This window comes from Rhyacophila brunnea, unplaced genomic scaffold (genome assembly GCF_057557595.1).
Source record: "Rhyacophila brunnea isolate RB1 unplaced genomic scaffold, BYU_Rbru_1.0 scaffold_10, whole genome shotgun sequence".
NCBI lineage: Eukaryota > Metazoa > Arthropoda > Insecta > Trichoptera > Rhyacophilidae > Rhyacophila > Rhyacophila brunnea.
The window spans coordinates 11,176,975-11,200,927 of NW_028232752.1; the positions used below are offsets into that span (position 1 = coordinate 11,176,975).

The following is a 23,953-nucleotide window of genomic DNA, read 5'->3' on the forward strand; positions in this document are numbered from 1 at the left end:
GAGGATGAGTATAGGTGGACGTTGCTTTATAAATTTTTGAAATAGGGTCCACTTAGCTCATTCGGTGTGCTTCCATGCTTTATAGTTTATATTAAGTATATATATATTTTTTTTAATTTTGTACCTTTACTTTACTTTTCATACTGTTTTTGTGATATTGAATATATTTATTTCTTCTTCACACTGTTCTTCATTTTAAAATGTCATGTTGTGAACGCCTTAAATTTGTAATTTGTAATGTTTACGGTGTGTAAAAAAAAAACAAATTTAATTTGAGTAATGTTTGCAATTTTGGATAACCACGAAATATTTGTTAATCAAAATAATATGATCCAGAAAATATGTCAATAACTCTTGAACCTGAATGCAAAAGCAGGGCCAATATTAAATTTTCACATAATATAACATTGCATTTTCGCGACTGTAATGGTCAACTTTTAATACAATTAATAATCTGGACGGCTCCGTATAGTACAGTTTAAATATCTTGAGCGAATCTTTATTCCCTATGTCAGAATAAGCAATCTTTATGGACCCATTTAGGAAACACTAATCAAATGACATGGTTAATAATAATGCAGTGACACCCTTGTAAAATCTTGGATAACCCCTTGACTAACACGTCATATTAAGATCCAAATGGGTAAATTACAAAAGATACGTGTACATCAGTAAACAGTGACATCTATTCAAAGTGCCATGTATAGCCGCACTCAAAATGCTGCCCATTAGAGCCGTTTCACACGAGACACCGGCGTCCATAAACCAGTGTCTCCAGACGCTGCTTTTCAGACGGATGCTCACGTGTGTTGCGTTCATTTATATGTATATGCAGTATCTAAAAACACCGGTGTCCAGACACCAGTGTCTCTTGTGAAACGGGACTTACTATCTGTAACCTCACATTGTCTAGATGTCAAAGATGAACATCGCTTTGATGACTGCCAATCAATGAAAATCAACGAAATAAACTACACAAAATTAACCGGGTGTGGCTGCAGTTTTGAAGAAGGGTTCGCTTTGGTATTTTATACCATAAAACCAAGGAAATCAAAGCGTGCTGACTGCCCTCAAATATTAAATGCGCGTTATGTTTACGTGATAAACTTTAATGCATATTATGACACAGACGCAAGTATTGTAAATAACATACTTATCGAAATAACATGACATGTAGACGTCATGCATTAAAGTTTATTACGTAAATTAAACGCGTATTCAATGTAGCTAATATTTGAGCACACTCAGTGGGTTTTGCATTTCTTGCGTTTTATGGTATTACCGTCAAATAAAATTGGTTTCAGTCTTCTATCTTATTAATCTATTCTGTGTTCGTACGGGAGACGTCATTAATAGAAGAATTTCGTCAGTTTTGGATAATAATAAATTTAATAATATATATTGTGTCTAGAAATTTGCACGTATGCAGTTCGCCGTATCACACTTCACCGTGAAATGTCGTGTCGGAAATACATGGTCATATATCAAAGACCGTCCAGCCTCTTAGGGTCGTATAGTACTGAGTGTCTAAATAAAACACGGTTATTGTCGGTTTACAGGAAATCAGCGGCAAACAAATTTTGAAAATAGCCGATATACTGGTTTATTTGTTAAGTTAGGTTAGGTTAGATTTAATTCTTGAATTCATGAATTTTGCCAAAGTCAGTTATGAAAATGCTCCACGAACAACGCGTATTTTTTTCATCCCGGTGCTATAGAGATGACCTTATAGTAGGTATCTCTTATAGTACGGTCATTTATTTCCGATAAGAAAGCTCACGGCGAACTGTGCTACGGTGAAATGTAATTCGTACAATTTACATGTAACCATTAAATATAATATGCCTACATATTTAATATTATAACGATCGGTGATTGTAAAACACCTGCAATATATTGTAGTGACTGTGCATATTATTTATCCTTGCAGGTTGGCAATGTTGCTTCGGTTTGGACAGGTGATAATTTAAAAAAAAGTGACGCATCCCACTAAACAGTCTGAGCTAATTTTTCATTGTGACAGTAATATGTTGCTCGGGCATTATTGTCTACCTTGGTAAAGCAAAATGACAATATTATATTGTATGCAGACAGGGACACTGTACAGTGTACACAATTCAAACATTAAATTTACTATAGGTAATAATAATTCAGTTTATGATAAATGCCTAAATGAATGTCTTCTTCCACCATAATATAATATTAAAATGATAAAATTATGTTACCATCAATTATTTATTGATTAAATCATCCACGAATTATAAATATTTCGAAATATTTTCAATAATATATAAGTAAGTATATCATAAATTATTAAATTGATATTTTTTATTCAGACACAGAGACCGTTGAATTCTTATTGAAATTAAGCCTTATACCTCAGTTGAGGCATGGTCTAAAAAGATCGTAACTAGGCGATGCGCGGATTGTGCAAATGACGCGTGCCGAACGAAATATAATTTGTTATATAAATCCAACATGCGTCCATTTAATGTTCTGTTTATTGTTCTATTAGTAACAATAATAATATATTCATTGACATGTTTTCTTTTTCAAGTAAATGGATAACGTTTTTTAGTCATCTTTACACGATTTAAGAATTAACACCACCGTCGCCATCACGAAACAAATTGACGTGTACACAGCTCGACTTTCGCTCTCCGATTGCCAGCGAGTCCAAAATTTTGTCGCACCTATAGTTGAAAATTGTTTGCCGTTTCACTGAAGTACCGTCTTAGATCATTTTGAAATAAGGGCACTTATACCAATCACGAAGGTTCTTAAGCCACAATTTGCAGCGTCGTCCTCTACTTTGCTTACCATTGATCTTTCTTGAATGGCAAGTTGGGGAATGCTCTACTTTTGTACTCTCATAATTTGGCTGAGGTAATGTAGTTTTCTGGTTTTGATACTACGCAGAACTTCTCGGTCCTTTCCCATTCGATTAAGAACTTCACCAAATTTTGTTACACGGTCAGTCGAAGGAATGTTGAGGATACGTCTATTGTAAGCTCTCCATAATTCCATAATTGAATGAGGTATGGCCGCTAAACCAGAAGAGAGTTAAGGCTTTTGAAACCAGAAAACCATAGTACCTCGGCCACATTATAAGAGGACAAAAGTGCAGCATTCCCCAACTTGTCATCCAAGGAAAGATCAACGGTAAGCGTAGCGGAGGACGACGCCATATTTCGAGGCTAAAGAGCATCCATGATTGATATGAGTGCAGCTGCATTGAACTTTTTCCGGATAGTAGACGTAAAGAAAAGATCGTCTTAATGGTGGTAGATCTTCGTTAGGGGATGGCATGATAAAAATAAATACCTCAGAAAACCAGGAAAAAATAGACCAAATGGGACGCAAACCTCTTTTTTTAAACTTTGGATATTAAAAATTCAAGACTTTCACAACATGACATAAAAAAATAAAGAAATAGTATTAAAACAATATAAGTATAAAAATAGAGTAAAGAGTAAATAGAAAAATTATAATGTAGGTACATGGAAGTACGCCATTTGACCTACAATAAACCTTATTTTAAGATTTTTTAAAACAACAATGTCAATGTCTGGGTGACCGGTCTTGTTTCTTGAGCTATCAGTCACATAATATGCGCATAATATCATATTATGATGGTATCTTAATGAAGTTTTTATATTATATCAAGGTATTCAATTCGATCGATTTGATTCGATGTCATTCACTGAAATTCAATGGACCATGCTATTTTTTGACTAGTGTAATATACGTGTCCGAGAATTGAGAGTAAAGTAATTACAAGATAAAAAGAACTTTTTATATACAACGTTTTTAAATTTTCTGTTAAATTATTATGCTCAATATGCTCAAACTTGTACTTGATAAGAAGTAAATAAAAAACAAACAAACAAACAAATATATAATACTGAAATGTCATTTTGATTTCCATAGTAACGCACGTATATAATGATAATTTAGTTGCTAGTACCACCCACTTAGCAACCAATAATAGTCTTTTACTTTTTACGGATTTTTTTGAAATAACTTTCCATACAAAACAGAATTAACTAAAAATGAATTCAATTCTGCTTAAAGATGGCTAAAAGTATTGAAAGAATGCATTGGCATCGTGTTCTGATACATTCTAAAAGTTTCAAATGTCTAGCTAGTCGGGAAGTTAGTTAAAAAACGATTGCAAGATTTGTACCGGGCAAACAACCACCGAACAAACAAGAATATGAGCTAATAAAAACGTTGTAATTAACAGTTTTCATTTGTAGCGGTTGTTTGTCATAGATACCTTCTCATTATTTCTATAAAATTTTTGAATTCGGTAAAAGCTACATTAAAATGGCATGATAAATTATAAGGCACAGTATTTCATTAAATTGTTTTATATTTTATAATTATATTACACTCTTGTTTCGTTTCATACAAATAAAAGATTTTATTTTGTGCACGTATCTTGAAGAAAATATGCAATATATTATCGCATTTTCGCTATAAAAAATACATAAAGCTCTATCGCTCGATCTAAGCGTAAATTGCACATTTAATATAGTCCAATCGTGCCTAACTCTACCATTGGTCAGTAAATGATTATTATTTTCAATGTAAATCGCGTGATTTAATCGTTTGCCAGTAATTTAGTAAACTTGAAAGTATTTTGCTCATGAGTGACTTTATCGATAGAAATTACAACAAACCAAAGGAATAAAATTCTTGGTTCCACATAATATAGATGTTCAATTTCAATTTATTTATTTTTTAACATATTGTGGACATGACGTTCACAACATGACATTTATAAACAAAGAAATATAAAACAGTATTACATAAAAAAGAGATAGATCAGTATATAAATTAGATAGATACAAGGAAGTACACCGGATGAGTTAAGGAGACTCTATTTTAAGAATTAATAAAACAACGTCCACCTAAACTCATTCTCACGTAGGTGGAATATATCAACACCCGAAGCAATTTCGTTGAACATAGTTATCGCCCTCCCAATTGGCATTACCAGTGGCAGGTTGGTTCTGCACCTTAGGAGAATAAACAACTGATGGTCTCTATTTCTAAGATAGTTATCAGGGACACACAGGTCAACACTGCCCAGAATGGCAGAGTTCTCATTTATACATCGTATGAGTCGAAAAAATACGTAGCTAAATAAAGATTTCTTCTAAATTGCAGACTGCAGTATGTAAGCATGCATAAGAGAAAGTCAGTTGGATAAAGCCACGGATAGCATCCATACAACCTCAAGTAAATGAGTCTCAAGAATTTCTTCTGTACCCTCTCCACCATAAAGCCATACTTAAACTGATGCGGTGCCTAAACAATAGACCCACTCTCAAGTCTGCTTCGAACTAAAGAATTAAATAAAAGTTTTAATACCGTAACATCTGAAAAGACCCGGAAAGTACGCATGACGAAGCCCAACATTTTAAGCGCCTTGTTACAAATGACACCCTTACAGATGATATTCGTGACAGAACTCTGCCATTTTTTGAGGCTCTGGTAATAAAGTATGTTGCAAATTTATAGACGTTTTATATATTTACGTGGACATATTTATACTTTTATACTATTTGAGTTCCATTCCATTACTCAAATGGAATTGTACAAAACTTAAATCCATTAGAAAATTTAAATTCAAATTCCATCAAGTACCTTCGGTAGATAGTATTAATATTACTTATTCAATAACTAAGTTCACATTTAGTCACTTCATCACCCACTTTCTCTTCAACTTTTAAATTCTGGTTTTCCACCGAGAAGTTTTGTGCATGCGCATAGGAGATGAATCCGTTTTACTGTCTACATTCGTTCATCACAGCTTTCACTTTGTGAAGTCATAGATAATATACCTGCGCTTCAGTTTGTTCGTATAGTCTTTATAGTTATATCATATAATGCGCAATGTGCCCTATACTCCTCAATAAAATTCATTGTCATCATTTCAGTGGACATTTTGCAAAAAAATCGTAATATTTCAATACTAATATGCATCCAACTACCAATAGACTAAAATTTAGTATATATAATATATTTATTGACAAGCACTGCACGAACTACCCGAATCTTACCGAAAAAATACGAAGCTGCTGGGGTGTTGAACAGAAATCCAAGCCGGTCGGATAAAAGTGCGCTAGTACTTTCATCACAAAATGGCGGCCATTTTCAAACCGATTTGAGGGCCGACGAAGCCTGCCCTGTGTTCAATTCGTGAGACGTACGAAAAGTCCCGAGTGTAGACTTGGCTATTGTTCAATTTCTTGGCACCTCATCTTGTATTGTTGCGAATGCGTTGTTTTTAATTTAAGTGAATGTTATCGTGTCTGGCATAATTTTGTCGACGAGAGTTGACACTTTTCCGACAGGCTTTCTACAAGGCATGCTCGCTTTTCACTCTCTTGAATCTCGTAGGTCACTTCTGCTCTTGTAACATTCTTGCCTGTTCTCACAAGGGATGATTTCCGATCCTGACGTCTTAAAGAATTTCAATTTAAATGCAACTCCGTACCAATTCCGTATCAAAACCGTTTCCTCGTGTCAAGCTTACCAGGCACCATTAGCGAAGGGTGCAATACTAGTCAATGCGCTCTCCAAAGACATATGCATTTTCAGTGATGTGCTGTGTATTTTCTTTTTGAATTTTTATTTTATTGTACAACATTGTTTACTTACTTATATATTTTTTTTCTCTTTTGTGAGGGCAATATTTGCTATATTATAGAAGACAAGTAAGGTATTTTACAACGTTTTTCTTAGCTCGTGTTCTTATTTGTCCGGTGGTTGTTTGTCCGGTATAAATCTTGCAATTGATTTTTAACTAACTTCCCGACGAGCTAGACATTTGAAACTTTTAGAATATATCAGAACACGATGCTAATGCCTTCTTTTAATACTTTTAGCTATCTTTAAGTATAATTGAATTCATTTTCAGTTAATTCTGTTTTGTGTGAAAAGTTATTTCGACACCATTATTGGTTGCTATGGGTCTGGGGTCCTAGCAACTAAATTATTAATATATACGTGCGTTACTATGGAAATCAATATGAGTGTCAAAATGACATTTCAGTATTTGATCATTAAAGCTAGTCAAGTCAAGTTTATATGATTCAACAGAAAATTTAAAAACGTTGTATATAAAAAGTTCTTTTAATCTTGTAATTATTTAAAGGTCAACATACTAAATGTAGGTAGGTTTTTTTCTATGAAATAATGTTTAAAAGAGATTTAAATAGATATATTTATTGATAGGTACTTCTCTTTTTTTATGTTTTAACGAATACCGGTATTTAATAAGAAATACCGAAAACAAGAATTGATATTTTCATTCTAATTAAAATGTCCGATATTATAGACGATGACTGCAATACAAGTATTGCGAAAGATACAAAAAAGTAATTCTTTTCCCACCAGTACAAAAACTAGGACTGTCTAATGTGTTCAAAAATTAAATTGTTAATTTTCTTAAATTTCTTGTTTTGCCCGTGTATCCTTCATTTTAGGTTTACTATTTGGAGATGTTCCATATAGTAGTATGATAATATTGCTAATATATCAGTTAGCGATTATCTAATATATTAATTAGATTGTCAATCAAACTTTTCGCTTTTATGAACACATTCCTAGGTATTTACGTATCTACATAATTGATTGGGCAGATAATAATAATTAATAATATTCAGTTTCGTAAATAAAGATATTAAGAATCTGTCATCCATCTGCAAACATGGACTGCGTTATTTGATACATTCCACATTATTATCAGCTGGTCACACATTGGAAACGTAACTGTAATATTAATAACATAATAACCATTGCCATCGATAAAAAAACGTTTATGCAATATAGATGGGTTAGTGCAGTGGTATTCAAACTGTGCATTGAGTCGACCTGGGGCGCCTCATGATATTTTAAAAATAATTACAAGATAAAAAGAACTTTTTATATACAAAGTTTTAAAATTTTCTGTTAAATTATTTTGCTCAATATGCTCAAACTTGTACTTGATATGAAGTAAATAAAAAACAAACAAATATAGAATATTGAAATGTCATTTTGACATTTTATTTTGATTTCCATAGTAACGCACGTATATATTAATAATTTAGTTGCTAGGACCACCCCCTTATCAACCAATAATAGTATTTTACTTTTTACGGATTTTTCTGAAATAACTTTCCATACAAAACAGAATTAACTGAAAATGAATTCAATTCTGCTTAAATATGGCTAAAAGTATTAAAAGATTGCATTGGCATCGTGTTCTGATATATTCTAAAAGTTTCAAATGTCTAGCTAGTTGGGAAGTTAGTTAAAAATCGATTGCAAGATTTCTACTGGACAAAGAACTACCGGGCAAACAAGAATACGAGCTAATAAAAACGTTGTAAAATACGGATTGATCGCAATATTGTAGTACTGGTGGTGGTGTAATTGTAGTCTTTTTATCTTGTAATTATTGAGACTAATAATATGGAAGGTATTTTGAGTCTACTTTCACCAATTTTCCTGTTTGATTTCAATATTTGAAGCAGCTACCGCATGGAGAACAGCAGACTAACTCGTCCAACGACGGGCACTACGAGATGAAAAAGTTTAAAAACCATTGGGTTAGTTAGGTTAGTACATAGATGCTGTGTGTCCAGTTTTGTATGTTTTGATAAAATCGAAACGATAGAAAATCGAAAGTGAAATGGACATATTATATTAATTCTGTACCTCAAAGCCAGTATGTCGTATGTATGTACGATTTTACAGTGAATGAGTTAGGTAATAGTATATTCATAATATCTATACATTTGAAATTTATAAAACCAATAGGTAACCTGAAAGTAGATCGGCTGAAAAATTTTAAATTACGTTTTCCTAAAAGTGTTCTTTTTGGACATTTAGAATATACTGGCTCTCATGTTCAGTTATGTATTTAAATGACAAAATATATTTGGAGATACAATATTTCGGTACTGTGATGGCAGACGGTTATAACTGCAGTTTTTTCACTTTTTAAGTAATATTATGAATATAATTTGGAACATATTTAAGTAATAATATGTTCAAAATTATACATTATGTGATATGGAAAAATATTAGTGCTGCAACTGTATCGTCACAAAGTAATGTTAAAAGATATCTGCATCTGACGAAGTGTGAAAAAGATGATATGGCAAAAAGATATGTCTGCTTTAAATGCAAGATAACAATAAAACTTCAGTCTTCAAAAAAAAGTAAAGGTTTGTGTTGGGATGCTAATTCAGCTTATTTTGATAAAAACTACTTTAACATAGGTACCTTATAAGCTTACTTGTCAGATTGATTTCAAATCTTTGTTTTTACTCTTCTGTAAAATTGTGTAAACAGCAATAATAACCGTTTGCCACCACAGTACCGATCTGTACAACATGAAAGTATGATGCAGACAAGCACGCTGTGTACAATAACTCAATTGAGGTAAAAACTAGATATAAATGAATATAATATAGATATAGTATGAGAATCACCCATTAGCAATCTTTTCGCGGGAGACTTATAGTTTTGGTCTATATTAAAAAAGATTTGCTACATTTTTTGAATCGGCATGGTTTCCTATATGGAATTCTCTTCTACCGTAGTTATACACCTACCGACATCTTGGTTTCAATCTTCAAGATTAACTCAAGGCTAAATTGCATTTACAAGTTACAACTAGGATGACGAATTATCATGCATCATCATCAGCCGGGGTCAATCCACTGCTAGATGAAGGCCTCCCCAAGCTTCTTCCAACTCTCTCGGTCCTGTGTCGTTTGCTGCCACGTATTTCCGCCGAACTTTATCAGTTCGTCAATCCAGCGGCTTTTAGGGCGACCCTGTGGCCGTTTCGTGCCCCTTGGGTACCATTGGATGACGGCATTTGTCCAGCGGCCGTCCTTTCGGCGAGCAATGTGCCCCGCCCATCTCCATTTCAGATGTTTGGCAACGTCTATTACATCGCGTACTCCTGTCTGCTTCCTAACCCATTCGTTATCCAGTTTATCGGCTATTTTCAAAATGCGTTTTCCGCTGTATCCGCTTTAACCGAACAGTACCGTTTTTTTAATGGTTGTTATTTTGTTTTCTGTCGCGTGCGACCTTGAAATTGTTCAGTGCGTCGAGCCTCAACGTCCCTAAACCTGCTACTGGTAGTATGAAAAACTGGAAAGGTAATAATAATTAATACTGATATTGGGGAAAGGCGGTGTGGTTGGGAGGTATAATGTTTGTGTTGTTTATTATTTTTATTGTGATGTTTTGACGAAGAAAATATTCATACTTATCAAAAGTGGTTAAGTGATTTTACATGTTATAAAGAAAATTATTATGCCGATCTATCATCTTAGCGATCCCATGTGTTTTCAATAGACTTCTCACACGTTTGTATATTTTTGGCATCGATGTATTTAAATCAGTAAAGAGTAAACATTCTGGTGTTTGTTGACTATCGCTTGGCCGAGTGAATTATTTAATATACGTGTAGGTATTTTACTTTTAGAATATATTCAAACAACAAATACATAGACATAAAATAATATATAGGTACCTAAAACCGAGAGGAAAATATGTGTGAATTATTGACATTTTGTCACTATCGTTGTCAGTCGAATAACATAAATGTATTAGTGAATATACATAATTCTGAAAACACTCATGAGAAAATATAAGCCAATAGAAAAAAATCCTTTTCGAAAAAAGTAAGACATCCGGCAGGATCGAACCTGTGTCTCTTGGGTATTGCGCCCTGTCACCGCCATCTTTAGATTAATAAAGCCTGCGCATAACTTTTTGCACAAGCAACGAGTGGTCCTCTGCCATACTATTTATTGATAACGTACCTACTTGTGAGCAGAGTTTGGTATTCTATAATGACTGAAGAGTATAAATAAGTTATTAGTTATTGTCGCTTAGAATCGACTGTCACATTGACAAACGTCCTAGTGCATTATGATATTATTATACACAGAAGAAGTTTACTTACGTTGATTGTCACTTCCAATTATTAATAACACAGAACCACTAAATCAGATGAACTCCAAGGTCTTCAAGATACGTTAAAATAATCTGAAAGAAATCTGAAACCAAGAATACTCCGACAAGTGAACACGACAGACGCGTCAGTTTGAGCACTCTATAGACAATGACAGGTCATCCATATAGAACGGGAGGGGCGGAAAGGTAGGACCAGTCGTGAAATGTATCGGCTTTCCTCTTCAGTCGGCAATGACTTTGTGCATTACCACTATGCTACGACTGCCAAGCGTATTTGCTACACGTTGTCATTATTGGCCTTTTTAATATCTGCACATAAGCGCTCTCCAAATTGAGTTATGGTAGGCGATCGGTTTTTGTGTTTGTATTTAGAATGGTACATTCTTAAATTTTGTGAATTATTCGTTGAATAAAAGAAATAGTTAATTTCAATTATTAGCAAGTCAAGTAAGTTACAAGTTACAACCGAAAATATTGGAGTGATCCGTGACGTAGGTTAGTAATTAAAGTAATATATACTTTAATTTAGAATACAAAAACCGATCGCCCACGAGCAAGTATTAAAAAGGCCAATAGTTAAAATTGTCGCAATTAAGCATGGCAGTCGTAGCATAGTGGTAATGCACAGGGCGCGATACCCAAGAGACGCAGATTCGATTCCTGCCGGGTGTCTTACTTTTTTCGAAAAAGATTTTCGAAAAGAGAAAGTCTTTTTCAGAATTATGTATGTTTAATAATTAGAATGGTACATTCTTAAATCTTGCGAATTATTCGTTGAATAAAAGAAGTAGTTAAATAAAATTTATTAGTATTTACTATCTACGATCCCGTTCCATAGAATTACGAATGACTATTAGCTATTCAGCCGTGGATCAGTTATTTAACGAATGACGAAAAAATGTCAATACACGTGGTGCATGACAAAAATGCTCATAGAACTAGTGACAGATGACATTACGATTAAATATCCAAAAGGCCTTGCAACCATTTGCAATATTTATCGATGAAATACGCAATAAAGAAATCTACTGATTTTATTGCCATATTAAAAAAATAATCCAATATAAATTTATCTTAATAGGTATACTGGATCCATTACCATTCTTTATGTTTCATATTAACCATTAATTAATATGTTTCAATGTATATTGTGCCGTTTGCACACTTTTACCATTCATGTAATTTTTTTTAATGGTCACAATAATCATTAGGTATTTTTAATAAACTATTTCTTTTATTCGACGAATAAGACACAAGATTTCAGAATGTACCTAACATTCTATATACTGAATATAATTGAAAACATCTCATGCATATACACACTAGAAAATATCATTTTGTAGAAAAAAAATAATCTCGAGTCGTTTTCGTTGAATAAAAGAAACAATTTATTAAAATAATTATTAGCAAGAATAAGTACGTTATAAAAACTAAGTAATGGAGTAATCCGCGACATCGGTTAATAATTAAGGAATTAATTGATATCTACCTTAATTTAATAATATATCAAAACCGATAGCCAACATTATAAACACAATTCGATAAGCATTTCATGAAACAAAATAAATACCAGTTAAAATCGTCGTAATTTAATAAGATGCCCGTAGTTTAATTGGAAAAACATACTGGCACGAATCCAGCAGATGCAGGTTCAAGTCCCATCGGGTGTCGTATTTTTTCTACACAATGATTTTTTCTAGTGTGTATATACATGAGATGTTTTCAAATTATGTATATATTCAATCATTAGGTACTTAACGCGGTGTGATGTCAGTTATTAAAAGTTTAGCAACTGTCATCGTATTTTGGTTACTGGTTTAGCTTATGCATTTAATATTAGCGTTATTTCGATTTAACGAAACTATTCTATGCATCTAGCCCCTAGGCTTACACGTTCTAAGACCTCCAACTTATATTGCAAGCATTTACAGTAAGTAACGAAAAAGGTTTAATAGTAAAAATGTGACAAATACCGATTTATTGAAGAAAGAGTTCCATATTAATTGCGCTCAGCCATTGCTGACTCAAGTAGAAAGCCGATATATTCACAACGAGTGGTCCTACCTTTTCCGCCCCTCCCGTTGCTGTCTACAAATGACCTGTCATTGCCTGTCATTGTTCTATAGGGTGCTCATACTGACGCGTCTGTCGTGTTCACACAGGAAATGTTTTGATTTGGATAGATGAGTTACATGATAAATAATAAACTAGCATTAATACACCTTCTACAATAATGTAATGCATACATCAATCCTACATATTTTTTAGAAATCGATATTACCACCGGTTTTGTGTGAAGGACTAGTCTGACTTAAACAACTGATGAATAACAGGAATGTATAGTATTTATAAACGAATAACACTGATAGTTAATCTATTTGATTTGAGAACTTTTTATAATTCAATTTGTAACGAGAAAGGGCGAATCAATATGTCAAGCAATCTGCGATCTGATTTTGACAGCTGAACAATGGACCACTCGTTGCTTGTGCAAAAAGATATGCTCAGGCTTTATTAATCTAAAGATGGCGCTGGCTCATCTCGAATATACGATGAATTACATTTATTTGGAAAAAATAATTGCCTATAGATCGATGTATGTATATTCGATGAAATTGTTCACAGAAAAATCTGTAATATAGTACTTTTAGCCGCCAGGAAATTGTAATAAAAAGTATCTTACCATTGTGCATAAAATGTTTTAAAAGTTCAGTTCCCTTTAATACTATACTTGAGCTAGGGCACGGTCTAAAATTATCGTGACTACGCGACGCGAAGATTGTGCAAATGACGCGTGCAGAACAAAACGTAATTTGTCATAAAAAGTCAACATGCGTCCATTTAATGTTATGTTTATTGTTCCATTACTAGTAATAATAATATATTCATTAACATGTTTTCTTTTTCAAGTAAATGGGTAACGTTTTTTAGTCATCTTTACACAATATAAGAATTAATTCCTTCGTCGCCATCACAAAACAGATTGACGTGTTCACAACTCGACTTTCGCTAGCCAGTCCGAAATTTCGTCGTACCTATAGTTGAAAATTATTTGCCGTTTCACTGAAGTATGCTCTTAAGAGGGTACAGTAACAGTAGGTGGGACGAAATTTCGCACTCGTCGCCTGGACTCGCCAATCGGAGACCAAGAGGCGAAGTGTGCGCACGTCGATTTGTTTTGCCGTGGCGTCGGATGAAAATATTCTTAATCGTGTAAAGATGACTAAAAAACTTAACGTATGTACTTACATGTCAATGAATATACTATTATTATTAGTAATATAACAATAAACATAACATTAAATGGACGCATGTTATGTTTTTATGACAAATTATATTTCGTTCGGCACGCGTCATTTGCACAATCCGCGCATCGCCCAGCCATGATTTTTTTAGACCATGCCTCAACTGAAGTATAGCCTTAATAGAAATGAGCTGGATCAATAGCTCGAAGAAAACAATCACTGGACAAATTTAATTTAATCGTACAGAGTTTTTGCGGAACTACGTGCGTAAATAATTCGAATATCGGAGAATTAATAAAAAAAAAAATGTTTTCAAATTATAACGGAGTTATTCCACGTAAACGCAAATCTAATTAATAAAGTTATTGCTGCCATATGCGTAGAGGCATGTCGACATCCTTCGAAAAATTAACATATCACCTGCCCACGGAAACGGCAAATCATAACCTAGGCGGGAAATTACGGAATACGTACTTATTTCGAAAAATACATCTAAATGGAATATTCTTTATGAGTGCTTACGTTGAACTATGTAATTTGATTCATAAGTACTTTGGCATAATATCTATTTAACTAAACAATAAACGATTCCGTAATTTAGTTTATGCGATGGCAATTTAGCTTCTGTGTAGCATTACAAAAGATTTTATTGTAATGACTGATGACATTGTCAAAATTAAATATATTTATAATTTATAACAGTAATCGGATTGGCTTATATTATTGTAACCATACCAAAACTAGTTTCGATATAAATAAAAAGAATTTCAAGTTATATATGCTTTATAACTTTGCACTCTGGCTCCAGGATTAAAATGATGTAATATATTATTCTTAAAATACCTTTTACAACGTTTTTATTAGGTCGTATTCTTATTTGTCCGGTACAAATCTTGCAATCGATAATTTAACTAACTTCCCGACTAGCTAGACATTTGAAACTTTTAGAATATATCAAAACACGGTGCCAATGCATTTTTGAAATACTTTTAGCCATTTTTAAGTAGATTTAAATTCATTTTCAGTTAATTCTGTTTTGTATGAAAAGTTATTTCGGAAGAAATCCGTAATCCAATCCACTATTATTGGTTGCTAGGGTCCTAACAACTAAATTATTAATATATACGTGCGTTACTATGGAAATCAATATGAGTGTCTAAATGACATTTCAGTATTATTTCTATCAAATACAATTCTTTTGATCGTTTAAGCTAGTCAAGTCAAGTTTATATGATTCAACAGAAAATTTAAAAATTTTGTATGTAAAAAGTTCTTTTTATCTGGTAATTATTTACAATATATATTATCTATTTATTTAATTGCTACTACATATTATATTAATACAAATGAATATCATTTGATCTAATTTTAAAAGAGGTAATCAGGCAAAGAGGTGTATCGGTGTAGTAAAAAATGCAAAAAAAAATTGAGAAAAATCTATGTTTATTCAATGAAATATAAAATATACTAGAACTATGGATTAGTAAAAAAAATCTTTTCAATATACAAGAACAACGGTTTCCAAATTACGGCGCACGAAAAGTTTAACCTATAATCCTTTGTTGCTTCGTGTAAAAATACATTTTATTTGAAATAAGAGGGGCGCCAAATTTTTTTTAAAATATGGGGCGTGGTACATGAAGCTTGGAAACCACTGCCAGTGACGTTCCGTAGGAGCAGATGGGTGAATGATGAAACAAATACAAATATTATAACGCGGTCACTGCATTAGAGGGAATTAAAAGTCAGTTTAAAAAAAATAAATGAAGCATAAAACGCCTGAAAAGATCTAAATTGTTATATTGTTATACCCATTGACCATTGTAATACATATTTTATTGGCGGTTTATCGCACAGGCATTTTTTTTTATTAGGGTGCTTTGAAACCTGTCAGCGCCACAGACCTTCACGTATTTAAAATCATCACTGTTTGAAAAAGTGTTTTGTCGAAATGGTATAATTCTCAGTAGATTGTCTGTATGGAAATCTAAAGATTTTTGGCGTATTGAAAATATATAATAAAACAGGTAATTAGAAACCTAATGAATTTTATTTTAACAATTTGAAACTAAATATCTAATGGGTCAGCATTATAGACGTCACTGACCACTGCATTAGAGAAAACTTATTAAACTAAATTTATATTGATAATTAATGCAATTCTCTAACGAATTCACATTTTTACGATTTTGAAATAAGAAGTTTATATTTAACCTTAAAACATATACGGACCATCAGAAAACTGGAGGCATAAGAAATGAGGCTGTATAAGCCACTGGCAAAGGGTAGACGTAGGCTGTTAAGATCCGCCATAAATAGTGCATATTAATCTTTGTCAGTCATACGTATTTGTTTTCATTGAAATAAGACTATAATTTACGGATGGTATTGGTTAGTTTTTAAAATTCAATTAAACCCTGCAAAAACCATGCCATGATAGATAAGAGTAAAAAAATACTCGTCTATCTATAAAATATTTGAAATTATGCAATTAAATCATACATAACTTTAGATATTTTATAGATAGAATAATATTTTTTTTTATCTATAAAAATATGAACCAGATATATGTGCAGGTAATATGTATTCTTAATCCAACGAAAACAAATAAGTGTGAATGAGAAAGTATGCACAATTTTATCGTATCGCCCGAAATATACCAAAACTATTATGGTTTGGTTTAGGCAGTGTTTAAATGATTTAAAAAAAAAAACGACACCATCTGTAAATAAATAAAATTGTAGTCTTAGTTCAATAAAAACAAAAGTAATTTTGCCGCAGAGATGGACACGAGCTTTTATATTTTTTTTTACGAAAACAGTTTATTTCATGTAGACAATTATAATAAATACCATTTTCTGTCGGCGCATCGGCTTTTCGATCCAATAATCGTTAATTGAAAATTTGAAATTTTCATACATTTTGATACACCATTATCACAAACTAAGATTATATGAGGTAATATTAGGTTGAAGTAGGTTAGATTAGGTTAGGTTAGGTTTGGTTTGATCTTAAAAGAAAGTTGTAAAATCTCATGTCCGCCTCTGCGGCACATTTACCAAAACAAATACGTATGACTAACAATGTATAATGTGCACTATTTATGAGGGGATCTTAACAGCCTACCTCCACCCTTCGCTACTGGTATAAGCGCAGTACTGTGAGATTTTTCTTGACTGATTAGTTTACATTACCATTGAAGAGGTATGTAGATGAAACAATTAGCCATGAGAACTTTTATCTATTATCAAACGAAGAAAGGCTGTTTTGGGCCAAAATTTTAGCAACTATAAGTACGATTAATTTACTTCACCTCATAATGAAGGGTAAGGTCGACGTCGGCAGGATGATATTCTCTTGACTACCCAACCTCCATAAGTGGATCAATATTCAAGGTGTTTGTTCCTTGTAAAAGGGAAAAGGAAATGTACTGTGGTTTGGTCTTCATCTAACTTTTGACAACTGAAGTCGGCACCAAAAAAGGTAACACGTCCGGTTGTGTATAAAAAATATTAAACTTTAGAAAAAAACTGAGTTTTCCTGTTATGAAAGTTTTAACTAACTTTCATATTGTAAGACTATATCGATATACCTAAGAGCATATTATATTATGTCATAAGTACAGAAATAATACAGAAAACGAAAGTTAAGTGTTTTATGTCCTTAATGTACTTATGGCATAGTTTTAAGAATGACGAAATTCCGTTATGCTGAAACCCAAAATGGTGAATTGGCTACGAAAGATAATAATTTTTATAGCAATCTTACCACTAATTAAATTAGTGACAGTCTTTTTTTGTCACAACAAAACAATAAAGCGATAATGATTGTCAGCATTTTCCCAATCATAACTAGATCAGTTAGGGTCTCTTAGGATTTATCGTAGTATATATTTGGGTTTTCACCGTGTCTCCTTCTTCCTTCTTTACTCGACGTTTCGGGCTCGTTGCAGAGGCCATTATCAAGAGATATGTTTTATGATGAAATGTAGTGTAGGTGTGTGAATGTAAACGTTGCTCTAAGAATGTCAAAAGGAATCCGATTATCTAAGAGCAAACGTTGCTCAGAGTAATCTGTCAATCATTACGACCGGGGATACCGGCTCGAATGTTAGATTTTGCTGATAGTGCCGGAAGCCATGACGTTTTTAACCGTAATCCATCATCCCTATTAATATTTTCAGGGTTTCTGTGGATTTCAATGGCCTCCTTTACCAATCGTGCAAAATATCCTTTATTCCGACCCAATATCTTGGTCTCAAAGTCAAATTTGTGCCCTGTATCCATCGAGTGCTCGGCAATTGCCGACATCGTGTAATGTTTAAGTCGGCATGCTCTCTCTACCGACACAACCGTGTAAAAAACAACCGTGAAAGCCTCAAACATTATACTCTTAGGATTTGTTAATTGCGATAATATCTCTTGTAATATATGTACTGCATTTATATAAATTGGAAGGATAATGCATGAATCCTCACTCACTCATCGAGTCCGTCACGAGATGCACTACGAATGTCACGAGTCCTTCACTCGACATCAACTGTCATTCCACTCGAATCAAGTCTCTCATTTATTAATATAATCAATTTCTTGATCACACCAATCTCACCAGGACATCATTACCCGCGATTATAATCTCAAGCTGTCATCTTCATATTTTTGCATTAAACGCCCTCCTCACAACATGCAAGCAACAACGAATTTATCTCCTCCACTTAATCTACCACCAAAGTGGTGACCCCGACGTGATCTGAACACGTAACCTTCTGATTTTTAAGCCGATATATCACGCAACTCATCTACTACCAAATTTTAATACAAAATCTGTAGCTACTTCATTAATTGTCAGAAAAATTGGAATTGAGACACACTTACTCTAGTAACGTAGTTAAAAATTTTATTATAAATTCTTTATTTAACATAGAGAAGAATCCAATTTACCCATATATTAATATTAAGCAGCAATACTCACAAGGTATTAATATAAATTTTATTATAACAATTAAAATGTTACCTGTAATTTTGTTTGAGTAATCGTTGGCGTCACTGCACTGAAATTATCTTCAATTATTTACAAACACCTCACTTTTAGTTTGTTTAAATATTTATATATTATAAGTAATCCGATGATTTTACACAGTTATCTTGTTTTACGTAATTATATTCAAAGAACGAGCACACACAAAACCTGCTTTGTTTTAATCGCACCGTCTTTTAATTTGTGCAACTCAATCAGCATAGCCTTCTATGTTGCAAAACATAGATACTAATGAAATATTAACAATGCGAATGGTAGTTATTTTATTATATTTTAATTAGACAGTTGGCGCACACAACTAAATTAAAAACAGTTTAACGAGATAAAAAACAATTTTGTATTTTAAACGCTGTGTTATTGTGTTTGTAAACCTTATCTGTATTAAATACAGTCATGGTAAAATTATCGCACAAAACCAAGAACTCCAATATGAATGAGCATAACTAATAATGTGTATGACATTTTGTGTTACTTTCCATTGTAGGTAATGTTTTACTACTTAATATTCGATAAATTCATCGATAAAAATGTCATTATTCCGTGGTAGATTCGCAAATAAATGGCGAAGGAAAAGCATAAGTAATATTCTGAAGAATAATTAATTACCTATATTGAGTTTTAAGTATTTTTTTCAAAAAAAATCAATATAAAATTAAAAACTAAATGTTTAGAAAAAATAAGTATTTATCTTTCCCTCAAAGCCTACAGTAGTGGGTAAGCAAGATAATTTTAATTATTAAGGCTATACCTCAGTTGAGGCATGGTCTAAAAAGATCGTAACTAGGCGATGCGCGGATTGTGCCGAAATATAATTTGTCATAAAAATTCAACATGCGTTCATTTAATGTTCTGTTTATTGTTCTATTAGTGACAATAATAACATATTCATTGACATGTTTTCTTTTTCAAGTAAATGGGTAACGTTTTTTAGTCATCTTTACACGATTTAAGAATTAATACCCTCGTCGCCATCAAAAATTGACATTGAAAAAAATTTACGTGTTCACAGCTCGACTTTCGCTCTCCGATTGCCAGCGAGTCCAAAATGTCGTCGCACCTATAGTTGAAAATTATTTGCCGTTTCACTTAAGCTTAAACAACTCTAAATTTTGTTAAAATTAAGTTACGGTTGGAAAATTAATTAAAACGTATTCACGACTTACTATAACTGTTGGCGATTTTCTTATAAGCGGACGAAACCGAGCCTGATCATTACTAAATTGTGTATTATATTATTTTAATATACCTACACATATTTATTTATATCTTATTACACCATTTTCTTAGTATATTTGCAGTTATCTGATAATTTGTATGTCAAAAACTTTAGAGTCATTTATATCGTAACCAAAAAATATGATGTTAAAATTACTGTTTTTAAGAAAGCTGAGTACATACATATTATATTATAAAAACAGTATAAATTATATGTCATAACAGTTATAATACGTATTGTAGAAAATACAATAAACAACTGTAGATTAAGTTAATTAAAGATTGATTATTTATATTATTTTACGTTAAAAACATAATAATATATAATAACAAAATCCTAATTTGAACACTGTAAAGTTATATTAAAAATATATTAGGTATACTATATTATAATATAACAATAGAATGCACTTTTTATGCTTTGACCAATTATAATCATATAATTAATAATATTTGTGGCTTCCTACAAGATGTAGACGTGTAGACCATACTATGACAAAATTACCTCGTGGCTGTCTAACATTATTTTTAATATAAATATTTTAACATTAAAATAACGTATTATTAAAATATACGTATAATAATGCAGTTTATAATAAATATTAAATATTTTCATGACGATACTTTAATATTATATCGATTACCAAAATATCACACACAAATTAATTAGTTGGATAGGTAGATATTGAGTTTGTTGCAAGTTAATTATTTTAACGTAATCGCAAATTACAGTTAAGTTATTGGTAAGTATTTTGTTTTTTATTAATTGATGGTTAAATAATAATATAACTGTTTAAAAAAAGTCTATTTGCGATTGTCAAATGTTTAAGTTTACCGGTAAAATTTATATTTTCGAACTTATGAATAATTACAGTGAAACAACCGACCGGCGCACCTGCGAATCTCGACTGCAATACATTTTTATTGGTTCGATTTACAATTCGACGTCCGTTGAAACGAAATCTATACACCGTGTCCGGCACGTGGTGGCTCTATCCAGTATCTGTTATATATAACTTTATAACTTTGTTTTAGAAATCATGTGAAGCTTTGTTGCATATATGTGATTTATTTGAGAGCCTGGAAGACTTATACCAACTTCTGGGCAATGTGCCAGGCAAGTTAAGAGCGAAAGACGTATTTGTTCAGGTAAATCATTCGAGTGAAAGCATTGATATAATAATATTTGATACAAGTAATTGAATTTGGCAGTAGAATGCTACTAGATGAGAAAATAGTGTACAGCTCTGCAATTTTAATTTTACACAACAATTCGACCATTATTATCAATTTAAGGTAGGCACAAATAAAAAATAAACATATTATGCTTAATTAATACTGTTTTTATTTGATCTTTTTTTTCTCCATAAACCTACGTGTACAATGCGATTTTTTTTCTTTAGTTCTACAATCCGAAGTAAATCCTGGACGTCTCACAAAGATGTTTCTTAACGATTTTTTACGAGATGTTAGCCACTTAAGGGGGGACATGCTCGTCGAAGGTCAAAATTGAGTTTTTATTGTATTTTCAAACCATGATCCTGGACACTCCTTAAACATTGTAAATAATCTATTTATATAATTTTGAAGCCTTATTATCCTTTATAGTTATTTTAAACATTTGATGACTGCATAAAGTATTTTTGTTACATAAAATAGTATTCTTTTAAACCTCTCGCTCTAATGTTTTAGAATATAGTCATATTTCGGTACATAACTGTGCAGTGGTGTTAAGATTTTTTACGTTTATTAATTTTTAAACGCATTTATGAAACCATTAGTATAATTTATTACGAGATAATTTTTGTAAAATATTCACGATAAAAAATTATATTGATAATCTCTGTGATCCCAAATTTGACAAGAAGTAGGCATTTTATTATTCAAAAAATCGGCAAGATTAACACATTTGAAGATGATTTTAAAGATACTTATTATAAGCTATGTCTTTGACCATTCAAGTGTGATAAACATCTTATGAATAATGATTGCTTTATAATACTTATTGACCTAAGAATAAGGTAGTGTTTTTTCGAAATACGCCATTTCTTTTGTCATTTCCTAGTAGTTAAGCTACAACATACGGCCGTAGCCATAAATTGACAAACTATAATTAAAATAGGGAGTAAAATTATGCTAACGCGCGTGTTTGAACATGTACCTAACCGAATTTTTTTTTATTTTTTTTTAAACGGTACATGTTCAAACACGCGCGTCAATATAATTTTACTCCCTACTTCAATTATAGTTTGTCATTTTATGGTTACGGCCGTATGTTGTAGCTTAACCACTGGGGAATGACAAAAGAAATGGCGTATTTCAAAAAAACACTACCTTATACTTAGGTCAATAATTATTATAAAGCAATCATTATTCATAAGATGTTTATCACACTTGAATGGTCAAAGACATAGCTTATAATAAATATCTTTAGAATTATCTTCAAATGTGTTAATCTTGCCGATTTTTTGAATAATAAAATGCCTAATTCTTGTTAAATTTGCGATCACAGAGATTATCAATATAATTTTTTATCGTGAATATTTTACAAAAATTATCTCGTAATAAATTATACTAATGGTTTCATAAATGCGTTTAAAAATTAATAAACGTAAAAAATCTTAACACCACTGCACAGTTATGTACCGAAATATGACTATATTCTAAAACATTAGAGCGAGAGGTTTAAAAGAATACTATTTTATGTAACAAAAATACTTTATGCAGTCATCAAATGTTTAAAATAACTATAAAGGATAATAAGGCTTCAAAATTATATAAATAGATTATCTACAACGTTTAAGGAGTGTCCAGGATCATGGTTTGAAAATACAATAAAAACTCAATTTTAACCTTCGACGAGCATGTCCCCCCTTAACATATTATGTCTTTACGCCTTGTCCATGTGGCGCGTGACTCACCGCGCTTTACGCGCGAGAACCAAATGTGTACTGCGTCCATATAACGCGTTTCATAAGGGTTAGTTTACTATAATAGATAATATTCAACATTAGACGCAACAATAATTAAATAATTGTTGCAACTATCGGTAATTATTGTCGCCTATAGTACCTCAACTCACCCGTAATATGGGCGTACTCAAGAATCTAGTGAGTGCTTGCGCTTGTCGTGCGACCAATGACATGGCGCGAGTACATATGGGCGGCTCAATGAGGTCACATGTACCTGGAGTGCGCGCGAGTTTTTACGCGTGAGTCAAATCGCGCCATATCGACAAGGCACGTTAAAAAGTAACATGTGAATTTTCCAGATCCTGGATTCGAAATCGAGACCCCACGACTTTATAAATGGGCAGATTACCATTCAGCCATAGTGTGTGAGAAATGTGTCACTCTTTTTGATTATCAGAAATTCTGGAGAATTCGCGAATTTTTATTTTTCTGTGTATGGTGAAAACACTTAAGATTACATTACTTTACTATCATAATAGTTTATAA

At 32.3% G+C, this 23,953-nt stretch overlaps 1 protein-coding gene across 50 annotated transcripts in view; it reads right to left on the reverse strand.

The window, feature by feature from the left end:
* LOC147078887 (aminopeptidase N-like) overlaps positions 1–21,410 on the reverse strand; it is a 47,840-nt gene extending 26,430 nt beyond the window's left edge. For 3 of the 50 annotated variants that reach the window (XM_085950971.1, XM_085950821.1, XM_085951094.1), the window contains exons 1-2: positions 21,383–21,410; positions 19,257–19,487 (exon numbers count right to left, since the gene is read on the reverse strand). The gene's annotated coding sequence lies outside the window, so the exon portion shown is untranslated. Of the gene's footprint in view, positions 1–19,256; positions 19,657–21,139 lie in introns of all 50 variants that reach the window. The other 47 variants (XM_085950904.1, XM_085950778.1, XM_085951076.1 and 44 more) reach the window with 20 other exon arrangements.
* Positions 21,411–23,953: the final 2,543 nt, after the last annotated feature.